The sequence below is a fragment of the Triturus cristatus genome, chromosome 1_2 (assembly GCF_964204655.1).
Source record: "Triturus cristatus chromosome 1_2, aTriCri1.1, whole genome shotgun sequence".
Classification (NCBI taxonomy): Eukaryota; Metazoa; Chordata; class Amphibia; order Caudata; family Salamandridae; genus Triturus; species Triturus cristatus.
In genome coordinates this window covers 294568784-294589084 of record NC_140580.1, presented here as the reverse complement: position 1 = coordinate 294589084, position 20301 = coordinate 294568784, and the positions used below count along the sequence as shown (strand labels likewise).

General features: G+C 47.4%; 1 protein-coding gene across 2 annotated transcripts in view; it reads left to right on the top strand.

Moving 5' to 3' along the window:
• Nucleotides 1-20301, top strand: part of NUDT13 (nudix hydrolase 13) — a 620793-nt gene that overhangs the window by 63897 nt on the left and 536595 nt on the right. Inside the window, exon 1 of one of the 2 annotated variants that reach the window (XM_085603802.1) lies at nucleotides 8687-8814. The exons of the other annotated variant lie outside the window; for it this stretch is intronic. The gene's annotated coding sequence lies outside the window, so the exon portion shown is untranslated. Of the gene's footprint in view, nucleotides 1-8686; nucleotides 8815-20301 lie in introns of those variants that run through there. 2 annotated transcript variants of the gene reach the window in all.

Here is a 20301-nt window from a genome sequence, read left to right as displayed (position 1 = left end):
CCACTCAATTTGGTTAATTGTTCCTCCGGATTGAAGAAGTGAAGTAAAGTAGCTTGTGAATCCTTAATGGTTTCGTAATCCCATCCTCTGTCGCCAAAATTGTAAAGATGCTTCAGTCAGATGTAAGGATTGGAAGTAGGTTTATTCAGAGCAAGCAGGAACATCAGTACAGCTTGATGTCTTGAAGGTAACTGTCCTAGCTTAGATCTAGAACCTACACTTAGATGCAACTAACAACCGTAACCATGGTACTGGTTACTAAGGAAGCTATGATGCAACAAGAAAAAATGATTCCTCCCTGAAGGATGAAAAAACCCAAAGAAATAGGTGAATTTATAATTGCTCATCAGATATTCACATGAGCAAAAATACAGTTGTATATTTGTGTAAGTGAAAATGGAATTCACAGGGGCATCGCCTGACTGTCGGCCAAGATGGCCACTCGTCTGTAAAGCTCCGGAGCCAACGGCCCTGATCCTGCAGGTCGCGGCATCCGTCCTCGCTCCCTTAACTGGCACCGAGGGGGTTGGAGTGCCTGGGGCCCCACTGGACCAACTGGCGCCGTCGGAAACACGTTTCCACCACTTACATCCATGGCAGGACCCAGCCCGCCTCAGAGGCCCTGCTGCAACAGGTGCAGGAGGCTCTCAGGGAGGATTTCCAAGCCTTGAAAAAAGAGGTGGCCAGTGAGGTGCGGGAGATACGTCGGGAAGTGGATGGCTTGGGAGAACGGGTGGTCACAGTGGAGGATGCCGGACGGAGAAGAGATGACGAGTTCGAACAACTGCAACAAGAGGTGCTGCGTCTCAGGGACCAACAGATTGACCTCCAAGCGCATGCCGAAGACCTTGAAAACAGGTCTCGGCGCAACAACGTTAGGGTTCGAGGACGGATGCGGCAGGCTATTTGCGGGATCTATTTCGAGAGGTCCTGGGTGAGTCGGAAGAGTTCCCCATCCGAATTGACAGAGCGCATAGAGTGGGACCGCAGCGCAGAGCATCGCTGCCGCCCCCGGACATCCTGGCCTTTATTCCGGACTTCCCGCTCAAAGAACGCATCCTGGCGGAGGCCCGGAAACGGCAGCCCTTAACTTTCCGGGGACACCCCATCGCCTTATACCAGGACTTGTCTGCCATCACGCTTCAGAAACGAAAAGCGTTCAAAATCGCCACTGACTTCCTGAGGGCACAAGGAACGCCATACGCCTGGGGTCACCCTTTTAGACTTATATTCTGATGGAATGGCACTGTGCACCAATTACGCTCCCTGCAGGAGACACGCGGGGTCCTGGGCATTACCGCGATGGAAGGCGACGCGGCTCCGCAGCCGCGGGGGCGCTCTGGACGGGACGGATGGCAGCGGGTATCCAGGCGGCGCCCCCCCCGAACGACCTTTGAGGCCGGACTCGCCCACCATCAGAGCCAGCATGGCAGAGGCGGTACTGGAGGTGGCTGGGAGCACACGGCGCCGACAGCATAGGACAGCTCCGGGGGGAGATCATCACAGCCTACTTCATTTTGCAGGTTTGGGGGCTGGGGTAGGGTGGGGGCGGGCGGGGTGGGATCAGTGGCTGGACGTCCACTGGAGTACTCAACCAAAGACTTGATCCCTCGGGGACTGGACTTGGACAATGTTGAGTCGGGCTGCGGGGTAGGGGAGGGAAGTGTCGACGGGGGGGTCCTAGAGGTGTTGGCACGTTGCCGAGGGGTGGGCTGGTGGGCAGTTGGAGGGTTTTCTGCAGAGAACCGGGAAGGATGGGGGAGGGGGAGAGGGCTAAGGGAGAAGGGAGAGGGGAGAGGGGAGAGGGAGGGGGGGAATCAGGAAGGGAGGGGGGAAGTCCAGTGCGTGTACGAGGCTACAGCTGCGGCGGCGGCGCACATACCATGGTCCATGGGTCCCTGAGGGGGCTCTGCAGTCATACCTACCCCTACACATGATGCCCACAACACTTAAAATTGTTACGCTTAATGTCAGGGGCCTCAACAACCCGATTAAACGGCGAGCCATCCTGTCCCTCCTAGAGGGTACCCGGGCCGATATTTGTCTTCTCCAGGAGACGCACCTCCTACCCCGAGACTGTCCCAGGCTGCGCTCATCCGCATTCCCTACACAGTTCTTTTTGTTCTGCAACACTAAAACGGCGGGGGTGGCGATACTGGTTGCCCGGCACTTTCAGGGAGAAGTACTCCATAAGCAGGCGGAACAGAAAGGCAGGCTCTTGGCGTATAGATTCAGAATGGCCGGCCTCCTCTTCACAATTGGGTCCCTTTATAGCCCGAACGAACGACAAGAACGCTTCCTTAGCTCGGCGCTGGGAGAGGTCACGGCTACACCGGACAGGCACATTATTATAGGGGGCGATTTCAACATGGTCTTTGACTCCGCTCTCGACAGATCCGCCCTTCGTTCGCCTGCAGGCCGGCATGGTCTTTGACTCCGCTCTCAACAGATCCGCCCTTCGTTCGCCGCAGGCCGGGGAGTTTTCGGAAGGGTGCAAGGCCCAACTGGCGGCTATGGATTTAAAAGACCTCTGGCGTCACCTACACCCGGCTGAAAGGGACTATTCTTATTATTCACACGCACACAAAACTTATGCGTGGCTGGACCAATTTCTGGTCACTGGGCCTGTCTGCGCTCTAGCCACGGCAGCGGACATGGGGGTGGTCTCCATGTCGGATCACGCCCCTGTGACGGCCACCTTCTGCTTGCCGCCGGTCTCTCTCCCCCCTCGAGTCTGGCGCCTACGGGACGCATTACTCCACAAACGAGAAGTAGTCCAGCAAGTAACGACAGCGATTCGGGAATACTTATCCCACAATGAGACCTCCGACACATCTCGAGCGACTCAGTGGGCGGCGCTGAAAGTGGTGCTCCGGGGGGGAGTTTATTGCGATCTCCTCGGCTGATAACGCTAACCGGCGGCAAAAACGAGAGGAACTCACGCAGCAGGTCCGTGAATTGGAACACATGCACAGGCGGACAGGTGCTCCTCGGATCTGGCGGCAGCTCACGGGGGCTAGAAAGCTCCTGAGGGCTCTGGACATGGATCGCGCGGAGTACGCAGCGCTGCGCCTCAAGCACGCCTATTATACAGGGGGGGACAAATGCGGCCGGCTATTGGCGAGTAGGCTCAGAGTGGCGCGACAGAAATACACGGTGAAGGCGATCTCCGACCCCACAGGGTCGACGGTCACGGAGGATGCCCATATAGCGGAGCTCTTTCGCAGGTACTATGCCGACCTGTACGCGGGATACCCCCCGGATGCACCCGCCACAAAGAGGTATTTGGAGTCGGTCTCTCTGCCGTCCCTGACACCTTTGCAGGCGGAGGCTCTGGACAAGGAAATCCGGGCCGAGGAAGTTATCTCCGCCATTGCCAATCTTAAACATGGTAAATCCCCAGGCCCGGACGGTTATACGTCCCTCTTCTACAAGACGTTCTGTACGTCGCTAGCACCGATCCTCACGCGTCTCTTCAACACCTTCGCGGCGCCGGGAGCCATTCCGCCGGACCTGTTGCGAGCGTCCCTAGCAGTCATCCCCAAACCGGGGAAGGACCGGTCACAATGCGGCTCCTACAGGCCAATATCTCTTTTAAACATAGACCTCAAACTCTACACCGGGATCCTGGCGGCTCGCTTGGCCCCCCTATTGCCGGGACTTATAGACCCGGACCAGACGGGCTTCGTTCCGGGACGGCAAACAGTAGACAACACCAAAAGGATCACGCATCTCATAGAAAAAGCGTCGCGGATCCAGGGAGAGAGAATGTTGTTGTCGGTGGATGCCGAAAAAGCGTTTGACCGAGTTCACTGGCCGTACCTAGAACAGGTGTTAGTGAAGGTAGGGATGGGGGATAAATTCCGCTGCATGATTTTCAATTGCTACAGATCCCCGACGGCCGTGGTGAGAGTGAATGGGTACTGCTCTAAGAGTTTTGACATCGAAAGGGGCACGAGACAGGGCTGCCCGCTGTCACCTTTACTCTTCGCTTTATACATGGAGCCCTTTGCGCAGCGGATCCGGGACAACCCGGCGGTTAGGGGGTGAAGTTTGGCGGCTTTAGTCATGCCGTTAGCCTATACGCCGATGACGTGATACTCTCCTTAGACGATCCGCTCTCTGCCCTGCCGGCCTGTATAGAGGAGCTCACCTCCTTTGCGGAAGTAGCAGGATTCAGGATGAATATGGGAAAGTCGGTGGCCTTAGATCTCTCACTAGTGCCGGCGACAAGAACCCTACTACAACATTGTGTTCCGATAGTCTGGTCCACGGACTCGGGGGCCTACCTGGGTATCCAGCTGGCTCCTACCCTGCCCGCTATGGTAACGGCAAACTACACCGCCTTGGGTAGGAAGGTTCGGGAGGAACTAGCTCGATGGGACCGCAACACCCTCTCGTTACTGGGTAGAGTGGCGGCTGTTAAAATGACAATCTTGCCTCAGATTCTGTATCTGTTCCGGGCACTTCCGCTGCAGCCGCCGGTGGGTTGGATCCGGAGGATGCAGTCTGACCTGGGGCACTTTGTCTGGCAGGGCAAGAAACCCAGAATGAGGAGGACGCTTTCGATGCTGGAGCCAGAGGCTGGAGGACTCGGCATCCCGGATCTCCGCAAGTACTTTTGCGCGTCGCAGTTGCGTTATCTCGTGGAATGGAGCAGGTGGGAGTCCGACAAGCACTGGCTCTTCCAAGATCAAGCGGTGGCGGGACGGCCCCTACAGGAGGTGCCATTCTTGCGCAGAGCTCACCGCCCCGCAAATCTATATGCCTCCTTTATCACCAGAGTGCCCCTAAGGGTCTGGAATGCCACGAATCTCACGCACGGCTTGACCATATTCCCCTCCCCGCTGACGCCCCTGGTGGATAACCCAGACTTCACTCCAGGAACGGAAAGGGGCGCGTTTGCGCACTGGCGAACGGCGGGATGCAGGGCTTTGTGCCATCTGTACAGTCCAGAGGGGGTCCTTCCCTTCATGTCCTTCCGACAGGAATATGCATTTCCGGAATCCGAGAGGTTACGATACCTACAGGTTCGCCACTGGGCGCTGCACCCTCAGGTGCGGGAGACGGCTGACAGACGACTCCTCCCTTACGAACGCTGGCTCCTAACTCGCACGTCCGACGCTAAGCTCATAAGTGACCTTTACAAATTCCTCCAAACGCCCGCTTCGCACTTCTACAATCCGGAACGGGAGCCCTGGGAGAAGGAGTTGGGTAGGTCCCTGAGTCATGCAGAATGGGAACAGGTAGCTTACAGAGCTAGGCACTCGGCCTATCACACCGGCCTCACCGAAACCTTCACTAAAGTCTCCACATATTGGTACTATACTCCGGACCGCATTCACACCATGGACCGTAGTAAAGAGGCCGCCTGTTGGAGGGGCTGCGGGCGGGTAGGAACGTTGACGCACGTCCTGTGGGAATGCCCCCTTCTCGCCGACTACTGGAAGGAGGTGATAGACAATGTAGACTCCCATTTTGACACCGAGCTGCCGCGCCTCCCGGCCTATATCCTACTGGGTCTCCCAAATGAACTGATGTATCCCTTAAAATCCCGCAGAGGCAGGCAGATAGCCATAGCGCTAGGGTCGGCCGTTCAGAATATTCTAGTACATTGGCGTTCACCCACAATCCCCACAGTCATAGGATGGTTACATAGATTGTGGCATGTGCTGGGTATGGAGAAAATGTCATTGGCAGCGGCAGGTGACGCGGAGCAGTTTTATGACCTTTGGCAGCCATTCCGGTCCCTACTAGTCACAGAATTCAGAGAACTGACCTGCCCGAGATACCTTCGACTCCTGCGGCTTACTGCACGGGAGGATGTTGCCTCTTGACTGTGCTTGACAAGGGGCACCTGGGAGAGGACCATGGGGACAAACGAGATTCACCGGAAGCACGCACTAGACTTGGGGGGGGGGGGCAGTTGAGGGGAGGGAGAATCCGGGAGTTGGGAAGGGGAGAGTGGGAAGGGGGGGTTTAGAGACAGAATGTTGTTTTTCTTTCTAAGTATCGAAACGGATTGCCGTTCTACTGGACGGGTCTTAACGACAGAGCCTACCGCACGGAAGGGGGCCTTGGTCGCCAAGTGGGAGCACCCTCTCCGGCGTCTATCCCATGGGCTCGTTTACATAGGAGGTATTCCATAGCGGGTTTAAACTTCAAGGACAGTCTGCCAACACTAGCCTCCTGCAGGCAGGAGGACTTTTTGGTTCTCTCGAGTATGAGACGCGGCCGGCCCGAGGGGTTGTAGGCGGCATGCTGTGTATAATAATGCCTTAACATCAGGGGCCCTGGGGGATTTATGACATGCTGATTTCCAAGTGCAGTACCACGCCGGCCCGTAGGGTTGTAGGCGATAGTTGCTGAAGCCGTTGACGATACTTTGTTAATATTAATAAAAAAAGATTTAAACTTAAAACCAAGGACTTGGAGGCGCGGTCTTGGCGCAACACAGTGGCGGCTCCTCAAGGGAGTGCTGCAGGGGGGTAGTAAACTCCAGCATACGGCCGAACAGAGTTAAGTAAATAAATAAAACTAATTACATTGCGCGCTGCATGGCCATTTGATGTTGAAGCGTGCGCAATGTAATTCCTTTTATTTCACACACCTTTACCCATAAGGACGAACCGGCATCGATGGCTCAACACAGACGGAACCTGATATTTTGATCAAATTTCTAAATCCGTACCGCGGATCAGCCCACAGGAGGCAGAATACAGTCTCCCCTTTTCTCCAGGATCTCCTCAGTCTTACTACTGAAAGGCATCCCTTACACCTACTTTTCAATCACAACCTGGACCAGACCTTTCGTTGACAGTTACTTCCGCCTGAGGCACAGCTATTTTTACTTACCGTGCCCTGAAGAAGCCCATGTCTGGGCGAAACGCGTTGGCTGTATTGTACCCTGAGCACATCACGAATAAAAATCAAGAAGCATAAGCAACGACGTGGACTCATTAATTTTTAGCAACTGATGTATTTACTGTAAATAATTTCCTGGAATATTGCCTCTCATACCCCTGTGAAGATTTATTTACTTAACTCTGTTCAGCCGTATTCCGGAGTTTACTACCCCCCGCCCAGCAGCACTCCCTCGAGGACCCGCCACTGGTGCAACAACATACACATTATCAGCTTGGCCGAGTCCACCCACATGGGCTGACTGAGAGCAGTTTGTGGAGACCCTGCTAGTGGAACTATTTGGTGCCCAGCATTTCTCCACTACATTTGTCGTGGAGAGGGCACACAGGTCCCTAGGTCCACGTCCACCGCCGTCCCGTGCTCGCGCACCTCCTGAACTACAGGGACCGAGATGCCGCACTTCAATGGGCCCGAGAGCGCTCCCCGTTTCTCTACCAGGGTGCTACCCTCTTCATTTATTCAGATCTTACCATGGCCGTACAGTAGGCTGCCGAAAAAACACTGATGCCAAGATGCACCTCCAAATGCTCCACTTTGCCCAACTTTGGTTCGCATGTGACGGCAAACATCGTTTTTTCGATAACCTGGCTGATGTCCTCACATTCTGTAAAAACTGGACCCGGCTGGGTCTCCATCGGACCGGCCGCATCGGATCGCCCTACTCAAGATGACGAACTTTCAGAAAGTGACGACCTTTTTCATCCTGGTTGAGGACCAGCGCCTAGCCTGACTGGCGGCTGGGATATTTCTTGATCCAGCTCGCAGTGCTCCCTCCTGGTGCTACATACCAACTGCCCGACCCCTTATGTAACTCTCATAAAGTTCCCTGTTCAATGTTGGTTCTTGACTCCCCAGCGCTGCCGTCTCCCCTAGGATGACTCCAAATAGTTTGTTGTCTTGGGATTCGCTAGGATTTCAACTCCTAGTGTGGGTGGGGGGTTGTTCTTCTGGGATTGTTGTTTGGCTTTCTATGCCCCTTCCGGACCTTTTTTTTTCCCCGTTCTTTCCTCCCCTTCCCGTGACGAGACAGAACTACACGTCCCTATCCTTGACAATACTGCCTGTGTGGACAAACACTACCCTGATGAAAACGTGTACTATTTTACTTAGCATAAGCAACAGCCATTTTGGCTATGGTGTCCATTTAAGTTTCCTTTGTAATTCTTTCGTCTTTTCACTCTGCTTGTGTTATCTATTTTTGTTGACTTCCTGACTCAGCTAAAGCAATGTGCGTGCTGAGGGTTTATGGTTGTCAGTGCACCTGGTCTCAGATGTTAACTGTCGACCATTTACTGCTGCCATAGGCATTCCTGCTCCTCCTCCCACTTTACTGACCACATGGTTATTCATTTGCCCTTGTTTGCTGATAGCTATTCCTAAAACTTGTTCTTCCAATTTCTGTTCACATGCTTACATTGCAGAAAACCTGTATAAAAGACCTGTGTTCTGTATTTCAGTGTACTACCTCCTTGCAGCACTTGAGAGTGTTGTGTGGATGTGGTCCCACTCATGAGTGAAATAATAAACTTGTTATTTATTCCAACTCCAGTGCTGATCTCCATTTTGTTGGTCTCTGGACCCGTGGACGATAGGGTGACCCTGCACCACTGTTCCCACTTTTAGGTACATTTCCACAGTTGGTGCCCGACACGTGAGATCGGAGATGCGGCTGTCCGAAGGAGTGGTCTTGACGGAGGATCGAAATATTGCTGAGGAAGCGCACTACACGAGGAGACCTTTGTCCTTGCAGGCCGACGTGACTTTTCCGGTTTTCCCGATTTGACCCTCCAGGTGGTGGCCGGTCTCCACTGGGGTTTTCTTTGGTGCAAATCTGTAGTGACCATTAGGTCGACTGGAGATCGGCAAGTGGGAGTTGTAGTCTTCTGTTTGGTAAGCTCGCCAAAGCGGCACTCTTCATTTGTTAAGCCTGGGCTTTTTGTTTGAATTTGTTATTCAATCTTTGCAAAGTTTGAAGGCAGGTAATGTTGAGATTTTTCTCCTTTTTGAATATTTGTTGAGTAGTAATATTTTACACCTAATTTGGTAAAACATGCTTGTTCTCAGCACACTCCGTAGGTGGTGTTGCTGCTCTGGTGGTACCAAAGTAAGTTTAGAAAAAAGTCAGCCTGCTCCACCAGAAGGGACGCCTAATAGAGATATGTATGTCAAATATGGTATTTCTTCCATAATGTACGGTCCACTGTGAAACAAATACACAAAGAAAGATTCCGATCTGCAATGGCCAGTGAATGGGTCATTTGATCATCAAAAGGTTCAATATGTAGAGCAGTGTTTGTTTAAAAGAGGAAGTCGACAGGATATGTTTGATTGTGTGCGTATGTGCAAGAAAGAAGTGCGAGAGAGAGCGAAGAGAGCAGAAGCTATAGCAGAAAAAGTACAACGTAAAACGATATATCAAAAAGCGCTAGAATAAAAAAATAAAGAAAAGAAGGAAAAAACTGAAAAAGAAGATAGAGAACGTCGATTAGAGATAAATAGCCAGTATCCTATTACGCGCCCTGTCTATTCCCTGCTTGATACAACGAAGGATGATTCCATCTTATTAGAATGTCCCCCCCGTATAAACCTCACACTCCAAGTGCCCCTGATGAGGCTTCCGATGATGAGCATTTGTCTTCAGACGACAAAGAACAAGATAAACAAGATGGGCGACAGACTTGCTCTACTTTGACTTAAGCAGAAAACGCTAAATTAAAAACTTCTAGTAGGGAGTAGGCTCGTCGGTCTCACGTGGCATCGCTCATTGTAACTATGGTTCAACAGTGAAACAGCACAGAGCAATTTTATTTTGTAGAAAAATTTGTTTGGGAGGTAATATTTGATTATAGACAAATTTTTTCAGGAACTAGAGCCAGCTGATATAAATACTGATTACAAACGTTTAACAGAGGGGACTTTTCCTTTTTCAAACCTATCTGATATGATTGGACGAGTGGTTAAAACACAAGACGCAACATTGCGTTTACGAAAGGAGCAAGAATTAGCTAGAAAACAGAGGGGTATAGAAGCAGTTCAAACTCAAACACAGAATGTAGATGCTCCGGTGGAAGAGGCTGCACCTAGTAGTACTACAGTTACTGTAAAACCTATGCATGACGCTGCACCCCTGTATGTTCCTCCGAAGGGTACGGGAACAAATGATGATAAAACTTCGGATGATGCACAGGGATATTTTATATATAATTGGGTTTACACTCCTTGGAGTAGAGCTGATGTGATGGCTCTTAATGATGCTTTGCCCGACACCGGAAAAATCCTGCTGCCTTCTATGAGGAGGTGGAAGGAGCCATTAGCTCCTGCTCTATGACCTTGCCAGATATTGATATGTTCTTTGGGCTTATTTTGCCCCCTGATATGTGGAGAACGATACGTAAAATAGATGACAATGTAGTATATGATGATACTTGGGAACATGTAGAACAAATAGATACGGAAAGGGAGCCTGCGCAGAAACCTCAGAAGGAGATATTAGATCTTCCTAAAGCTATTGTGACTAAGTTAAAGACTCTCATACCTCCTAAGAAAATTGATTGGACAACGTTAGCGTCCTGTGAACAGAAAACGGATGAGTCCGTTTCTGATTTCTTTTCAAGGTTTGAGGAAACATTCCATGATTTTAGTGGTCAGTCATTTGCCGATGATACGGGTAAGCATTTGTTTGTCAATAAATTTGTCGCTAATATGTTACCGGAAATAGCTAGTCATTTAAAGGCCAGTGAGAGTTCTTGGACTACGTCTTCCCCAGTTTCTCTTTTGACTATGGCCCAATATTATGAGCGACAGGAACAGGAAGCGAAAGGCAGGGAGGATAAGAAGGATAAAGCCTTAAAGACAAAAGTTATGTTGGCTCAAATATATGGTCCACCATTTAGGGGAGGTGGAAGCGGCGGTTGTGCAATGTATACACTTGGAGCACCCCCTCTCCCTCGAGCAAATTTGTCCCCTGATCAGTGTGCTTATTGTAAAGAGACTGCGCATTGGCGTTCTGAGTGCCCTCTTTTGCGAGGTCAGCAGTATCAGCGGGGAAGGGGCAGTATGAGAGGACGCCCAGGGAATTCAGGAAACAGGGGAGGTATGGGAGCTCGTCCCAGGTTTGAGGCAGTTGCACAAGGACCAAATTACTCTAATACCTTTGATAGACAAAATCAATATCAAATGTCTGATTATTCTGATGAGGTCCTTGCAGATTCTGATTACGCATAGGGATGCCTAGGATGGGGTAAGGAACTGGTTGAGGTGCCAGTAGATCAAATGGGTCCTTATGTGGACGCAAACGTCTTGGGATCTACTGATCGGTTTCTGGTTGATACAGGGGCTACTCGTAGTACTCTGTCTAAAAAACTGGTTCCTAGGGCTCCCCTGTCTGGCACAATGATAACGTCGATAGGATTCGATGGGACACCTACACCTAGATTTCATCAGATAGTTTCTTCCTTTTAAAAGTTGAGCGCGCGCAAACATGATTCCCGTATATTTTTAACAGGCGCACACAGCGACAGTACTACGGTCCCTACATACTTGTTTGGACCCCTGAATGTGAGTACCACATACTATCTTCTATGGTTTTCACATAGGTGCGAGCTGACTTTTGTTTCCTTTTCTCTTCTTCGGTGGGAATTCACTTCGTGGATACAGGTTGCGTTGATCTTATCACCCGTTTCCTCCATGACACTCACTGAAACATTTCTTTGGCCATGAATACTTTTTTCTTTGCTTCTGAAAAACACCGGGTTATTTAGCACAACTCTTGCTCACTAACATACCTCTTGCTATGAGTGCAAATCCTAGTATTACCGATGTCAACTAAGTTCGACTGTTTCATTTTTTGTAGTGTTGTAAACGTGGAACTGCTTTCTGAAGCACATGAACTGAATCCCCTGAAGAAGGGTTAATAACCTGAAATGCATTGGGATAAATGTTGAAAATACTGATGTATTTTGAAGTTTAAGGAATCGCATTGTTCAGCATATTTAATTTTGCTTGTCAAGTATCACAGCCATGAATTATGTTTCATTTAATCACAACGTATGCTTAAAAATACGCTTCTGATTCATGTTATGTATTTGAACATTTGACAATCATGTTATTTTGAAATTTGGTTGATTAAATTACATACTATTACTTGAAAACTCTCAAGAGTGCGTCTGCTGTGCGTCACTCCACCCCTCTTCATTTTACATAGCTACAGATAGGGTCAGGGCTGAAACCCTAACACATGACAGCACGCTGATATTAGTTAAAACTAGCCTACTTGTTCTTATAACACAGATTTACATTCAATAACAGGTGTGCAGGTACAACATATCCTTTACCTCCTACACCTACACCTAGCCCACTCTCACAGCCACTTGAATTCAGACTTGGTAAATTCACTGCAGCATGTCCATTTTTGCTTTACCCTACCACACCTGACAATATTGTGGGTATGCTTAAATATTTTCGTGCCACAATACGTTGTTCTTCTGAAGGTGTGCGTATTATTTTGAATGACAATTATCCAGTGGTTGAGAGATCTTGCCTTATCAATGAGGACGTCGCTCTGGCATCCTTACCTTGTACTTTGTGGGCTAAATAAGATACTGATGTGGGTCAAATGGTTATTCCACCTGTACATATTCAAGTGAAGGATGGTGTTTCATTGCCTTGACTGCCCCAATACAAAATATCTCGAGAAGGTGAAGAAGCATTGGCACAAATTGTTCAGGATTTGATTAAAGTGGGAGTAGTGGAAGAGGTGCCCATAACACTTGCAATAGCCCTATCCTTCCTATTTTGAAAAAAGACACTGACACTAAAATCTATAGATTCATTATTGATTTGCGAGAGGTTAATAAAATTGTAGTGCCCCAATATTCGGTGGTTTCTGACATCACTACACTTCTCACTATGGTTCCTCCTACTGCCACTACATTTTCGGTGATCGATTTGAAGAATGCTTTCTTCTTGATACCCATTCACCCTGACAGCCGTTATTTGTTCGGGTTCACCCTGAAAAATAGATCATATCGGTTCTGTAGAGCTCCACAGGGCTATACAGAGAGCCCAAGCATTTACAGTCAGGCATTAAAAAGGCAGCTTGATTCCTTTCCTGTACCCGAAAGGTGGGGCCTTATCCAATACGTCGATGACATCTTGGTGGCTGCAGGTACCCCTGAGCAGTGTGAAGAAGGAACACTGTTATTGTTATCATTTCTTGCCTTTCACTATCACAAAGTCTCGCGAAAGAAATTGCAGTTTTGGAGACAGCAGGTTACCTATTTAGGTCACCTCCTGTCTAAGGAGGGATATGCACGTACACCAGACCGCATTCAGACTATTTTAGATACTCCTGTGCCCTGTCCTCAAAAGGATGTTCGTGCATTGATTGGCCTCACTTCTTTCTGTAGGCAGTGGATCCCCAGTTTCTCGTACATTATTAAACCTTTATTGGCCCTTTTGACTAAAGACACTCCGATGCCCTTCCCATGGACTACTGAATGTCAGAATGCCCTCCAACAGTTACGCCAATCTCTTTGCTCTGCACCAGTATTAGGAACTCCAGACTACACTAAGACCTTCACACTCTATGTACACAAGAGGGAAGGTTGTGCCCTCTCAGTTTTTACACAGACACACGGTGATAAACAACTTCCTTGTGCCTATTTCTCAGCTGTTCTTGATCCAGTCGCTCGCGCGCTGCCTGGATGTTTCCGGGCGGTGGCAGCAACGGCTGTATCAATACGTCAGAGTGAAGGAATAGTTTTGTCACATAAACTCCTTGTGTTAGTACCCCATTCTGTTGATGCCTTGCTAAATCGAACAAAAACACAGCATTTGACTAGTGTCCGTTTGACAGGTTATGAATTGACACTTTTGGCCCCTCATATTACACTGAAAAGATGTCTGACCCTAAATCCTGCTACACTATTGCAATTTCCAGCTACTCAGTCTCAATCGCAAGAGTTACATGATTGTATATTCCTTACTGAAGAACAAACAAAGGGCCGCGTTGACTTGCAAGATACACCTCTCTCTAGTGTTGATGGGGAGCTATGGGTTGATGGCTCGTGTCTCAAATTGCCCGATGGCACTATATCTGCTGCCTATGCGATTACAACACTTCAGACAGTAGTGGAAACAGCTCGCATCCCAGAGAAGTCAGCCCAAGCGGCCAAATTGATTGCACTAACAAGAGCGTGTGAGCTTAGTACAGATTTGCTTGTTAATATTTTTACTGACAGCCAGTACGCTCCGGGGTGGCACACAATTTTGGCCACTTATGGAAAGAAAGGGGCTTTCTCACCTCACATGGGACACAGATAGTGCATGGAGAATTAGTACATAATCTTATAACTGCTCTAACCTATCCTAAGAAAGTGGCAATTGTTAAGTGTAGTGCACACAAGAAAGTGACTGATAAAATATGAGCAGGTAATGCCTTTGCAGATTACACAGCCCGTGAAACCACAATGCAGCGAAGTACCACATCCATGTATGTAGTGAAGTCACAAGCTGAACGTTGGTATGATGCCAGGCAAGAGTTACTGGACATGCAACAATCTGCCTCCACTGATGAACTAGACCAATGGTCTAAGGAGGGAGCACTGGATGATGAGGGCTGTTGAAGGAATAAAGATATGACCAAATGGAAGTTACCCACAGCCTACTTATACCCCATGATTCACATGGTACATGGGCCGGCACATGTTGGAGCATCCTCAATGGCAAACCACCTTATTCAAGTTTGGGATCATCCTGATATGGCCGGCACTGCTAACAAAAGATGGTCCAGTCTTGTTTGGTCTGTCTTCAGTATAATCCCGGAAAGGGAACGCAAACTCCAACAGAAGGGTTTGCAACACCAAATGCACCTTTTGAGGTCCTGCAAATGGACTACATTCAGTTTGAGCGCTGTAATAACTTGAAATATGTCCTAGTGGTGGTTTGTGCCTTGAGTAAATGGGTGGAGGCATATGCTACAAAGGATAATACAGCGCTCACGACAGCGAAAGTTCTCCTAAAGGAGTTCTTTCCTCGATTCGGCAATTGCCGGGTTTTATGGAGTGACAACGGACCTCATTTCATTGGGCAAGTTGTCAAATATGTCATGAAAGGGTTAGGGATTAAGCAGAAATTTCATTTTGCTTTTCACCCACAATCAGCAGGCTTGGTGGAGCGTTACAATTACACTCTGAAACTGAAATTGGCTAAAATACAGGCTTCCACGTCTTTGAAATGGCCTGATGCCCTGTCCCTAGCACTACGTTCTATCAGATCAATACCCCATACACGATCTAGCCTTACGCCAAATGAGGTTGTGTTTGGCATGCCCATTAATATTTGGGGTATCCCTAAGCCTCGCCCTATACATGATGTACCCTATGTGTTGATGAGTGACTATTTGACTTAATTAACTGATAGCTTGTCTTCTATTTATCAGCAGGTACGGGAAGCCCTTCCAGACAGGTCGCAGGGTGATGGCCATGATCTGCGACTTTGTTTTACCGTAGTCCTTCCAGTGGATTAATTCTTTGGCATCCTGTTGGCGTGGACCGGAGAAAGTCCTCTTGGCTACCAGAACTGCGGTACGAGTGAACAACCGGAAGAATTGGGTGCACGCCACCCACTGTCATAAAGTTCTGCATGCCCTCGTGAGCCCAGCTGCGTTGACAGATCACCGTGACATCCTGGTTACCGAGAAAGGACAAGCTGTGTCACCTGAAAGACCTGAGGAAGTCTTCCCAGACCACACGATCCCTGGTACATCTAGTTGTATGCTTCGATCCAGGAAGAAAGACATTTCATCGTAGAAAGAGACCGTTTGAGCCACTGTCCTGGGTGGTTAAAGACTGACTACAAAGGGGGGGTAGCCCTTTAGTGACTACTCGCCTCAACGTTAGTGAAGAAACCAACGCCGGCCCAGGACCTTAGGGCACCATCTGTTTTGTTGTTCACTGACGAAATGAACATGCCGTAGGAGAAGAAATGGAATGCTGCAAAAGTCTGTAGTAAAAATATGCTCACTATTGGACTAACTTTGACTGTTGTCATCATTGCTGTTATTATGTGGGTTGTGGAGGAAGTAGCTCCGGCTCGAAACTTACTGACTGCTACTACTCCTGTCCCCACCGAACATTATCCTTTTACTCTTCTCTATCATGAGAAGAAACACCGGATGTCGTATCTCAATAACACTTTCATACAAATGTTGCATCATATTCATAATGCTACAAACACTACCAACTGCTAGGTATGTGGAATGATGCCAGCTCATCAGAAGAAGGTAGGAACGCCTTTCATTCCCTTGCCATTCTAGCATAATGGCTCCTGTAGAGCCTGGTTCGCACTGTTGTGGGCCTCTGAAATTGCTAATATTACTCTAGCTGATGTAGGAGGACTTATTGCAAAACTTAATAAAGTTTGTTACCCCGATGAGGAAGGGGACCCACAAGCCGAAGGAACTGTATGGGAAATGGAGGAGTATCGCAAAGGAAATTCCTCCACACGTTATGTTTTTCCCAACGCTGTTACTAGAGCCCGAGCAAATCTTTGTGTGAGCAGTTTTGGTAGTGGGAAAAAGTGACTGTACTACAGTATTGAACATTACTGGAACGAACAATAGCAGTTTCCTGTCCTAACACAATACTTATTTCATTTGTGGAAGTAAAGGCTACTATCATTTTCCAATTGGATGGTCTGGAATATGTTATGTGTCCTTCTTGCTTCCTATTGTGTTCGTAGCACCTGCATCTTATCATAAAGATCAAAAACTGTTTAATGACAGTTCCTTGAACCGATTCAAAAGAACTATAAATAATGAGGAATTGGATTAAACTGACACTGCATTACAGCAATATGTTGACTTTAATTTGGGACTCTTTTTCTTTGTTGGTGTGGCTTTAAATAGTAATAGTATAGTGTTCTGTGACTTAGGTGTACTACCTCCTTGCATTACTTGAGAGTGTTGTGTGGATGGGGTCCCACTCACGAGTGATTAACCCCTTCCATGCTCATGACGGAACGGTTCCGTCATGAGCCACGGTTGAGCTGTGCTCATGACGGAACCGTTCCGTCATGAGCCCGCCCGCGCTCGAACCCTTCAGCACCGCGGCGGAATTCGCCCAGCGCTGAAGGGGTTAATAAACTTGTTATTTATTCCAACTCCAGTGCTGATCTCTATTTTGTTGGTCTCTGGACCCGTGGACGAGAGGGTGACCCTGCACCAGTATGCCCACTTTTAGGCACATTTCCACAACTCCACAAACTTTTAATGGGTGACACTTCTCGGACTGTTGATGTGGCTTGAATTACCCTCATAAAAACAAACTGGTCCTATTGTATCTCAATCGCCACAACACCAAGATCGCATTTCTACAGGAGACACATCTACCCCCAAGGCGTCCCCGGCCTTTGCAGCATCATGAGGCTCACACTGCCTTTTTGTCAACTACAGCTCCTTTTCCAGAGAGGTATGTGTGCTCATTCACAAGTCTCTCCCCTTTAAAACACCACTCCACCACTGCATATGCACAGGGCTGTAACATTTTGGTGACAGGGACCATACTGGGGAGACACTTTGCTTTCTTGAATCTTTATGCCCCGAACACTGACGACACCCCTTCTATCACTCAGTGGCTGCCTTGCTAGACAGCTCCAATGCAGACATCGCGCTAGTGGGTGGGGACTTCAACCTCCTTCTGGGCCCCTCCATAGACTCTTACAGCACCATCACCTGCACTAAACTGGGCTCCCTGCGCGCTTGTGGAGAAATGGTACACACACACTCTCTGCATGTTTGACACTTGCATCATCCTACTACTCCAGGTTACTCTTTGTATTCAGCCCTACACTTCGTCTTGACCCGCTTGGATTATTGGTTCATCTCAACAGCCGGCATTCCATGGATCCGGGATATTCGGGTCCTGCCACACACCTTATCGGACCTCGCACCGGTCCAACTAAAACTTGCTCTTCTCTATGGCTGCTGCTGGGAACGCCACGAGTCTTTTCTTTCGACTGCATTGCTGGACCCTGATGTCCACTCGGAGATCCGGGACGCAGTGGTGGGGTATTTCCTGCTAAACGCAGGATCTTTTTCACAGTATGCTACTCTTTGGGACGCATTTAAGGCCTATATTAGAGGAGTCTAGGTAGGTAAAGGACTATAACGAGTAGATAAATCTCCAAAGTGATATCTATCCGGTGTAAATAATGCAATGTAACCACTTCAGTACTAATCATATAGACAACGACCTTAATTAGAAAAATACTTTTATTTCTTCATTCAATGATGTTTTTTATGTAGTATTCATTATGGGTTTGATAAAACGTGCAATTCTAAATTATATATGACAATATATACAAATCAATATACAAAATGTGATAAAGTTAATCCAAAAGGATAGAGAGAAATATACACACTATATATACATCACAAAACAACAACATAAAATAAACATATAAATCATAATAGACACAATGCGGTAGATGAGAACTACGCGCGTTTCGGCATAACAGCCTTCATCAGGAAACCTTTCTATTGCGCAGACACTGAAACAAAATCAATATATGAAACACAAATATAAAAAAGTGGTTACATTCCAAAAGTTATTATACACACCATATTTTTAAACACTTTGAATTCAGTAGATACAAAACTGACTGAGACTAATGAGTTTAGGACAGAACAGTGCACATATAACTCCTTATACATGTTTCCAAATGAGCAGTTTATCAAAAAAGGGAAAGAAAAAAACTTGCTCATTACACAAAAGATACAACATACCTAACCTAAAAAACATTCCATAAATATTATACATATATACAATCTTCTTATCATTAATAACTCACTATTTACATATATCATAATACAGCAGTCCTATCTATACATGGCTAGTTATTTACCAAGACGAAGAGTACATAAACAGATAGAAAAAGATGAAGTGATAGAAGAGATTTATAGTAAAGAGACAGTGAGAATAATAAAAGGTGAATGTTCAACAACAAAGGTCACAACTAATGAATCTACTAAACTGATATTACTAAAGGTCCAACAGTGACATACACAAATTACTTCTAAATTCAGGCGGTGAAAAAGGGAAAGTTCACTTACTAAGTAACGCGGTAAAGGAGGGGCTGGATAATTATAGGCTATCAGTGAGGCGTCAGTGGAAATAGCTCCGAGCAGAAATAGCGTGTTGACGATGGTGAATGACAAAATTTCTCACTGATAGGAGAAGAAATAAGATACATACAATACGTTTAGATATATGCTATTATATTAGTGGAATCAAGCCCTACATATACGGGTGCCTAAAACAACCTCACTTGAGTAAATGCAAATAAGATGATATACAGCGCGGCACTCCCCGAATGCTCAGCTGTGCGTCTCTACCAAAGTCGGCTATCCCAATACATGCCAATTTGAATTACCGCAAGGACTGAAAAAAGGGGAGAGAAGAAGGAAAGTAGTAGCCATAGATATACCCTTATATATAGTGCCTAGATCGAAGGCGCGCTAATGGTAACAAGTAGGAAGGAAAAACCCGATGGTTACTTACTAAAGATTCATAGCATTCCAAATCTTACATGGTTATGCATCTCATCACTGCTGTCTGGAAAAAACGTCTGTCTTCATAAATTTATTCAAAGATCAATGATGCAAACAATTACGCAAGCATTGTCTGAGTATATCTAGAATATAAGAAAAAATATATAATGAAAGTGAGCAAAATAAAAATAATACGAATCACCATGGACGAGGAGTTCTTGCTCAAAGACAGAGCAATAGTTACGTACCCAATGCTCTATAGAAATGGTGCTGTAAATGGCTCCCAAAGTTCAGATACGGACGACGCTGTCAAATGGTACCATGGCTTTGGTCCATTTATATATCGGCCGAAAACCGCGCCAAACATTCGAATTAATTGGGCTAATCAAAACCAGGTGGAAACGTTCCTAAGCTTACACACCGATACGGCAGGTCAGAGAAATGGCCATAGAAAGCGGACTAAAGCGTAGAAACGCTAAACTGATATGATCAAGATGGCGTTACAAATTGATGTGCCAGTAATAGATAAGAGAAGGGACAATTGTACTGAATTTAACTCAAAGAATAAAACGGAATAAAAAACGGAATAAAAAGACCCGGGACCACAACATACAATAAGCACTGAGGTACATGAAAATAAAGAATCCCTCCATATAACGATATCGAAGAAATTCGACACAGGCAATGATACTCGAGGTCGAGGGAATAGACATAGAAAAGAGACTATTACATAGAGGGGCTGATACATGTATCCTAAATGGAACTCCCCCCAATGTATCGCAATGATAGATTCAAAAAGAAGCAGCCATGCCAGATGAGGTGCCCAA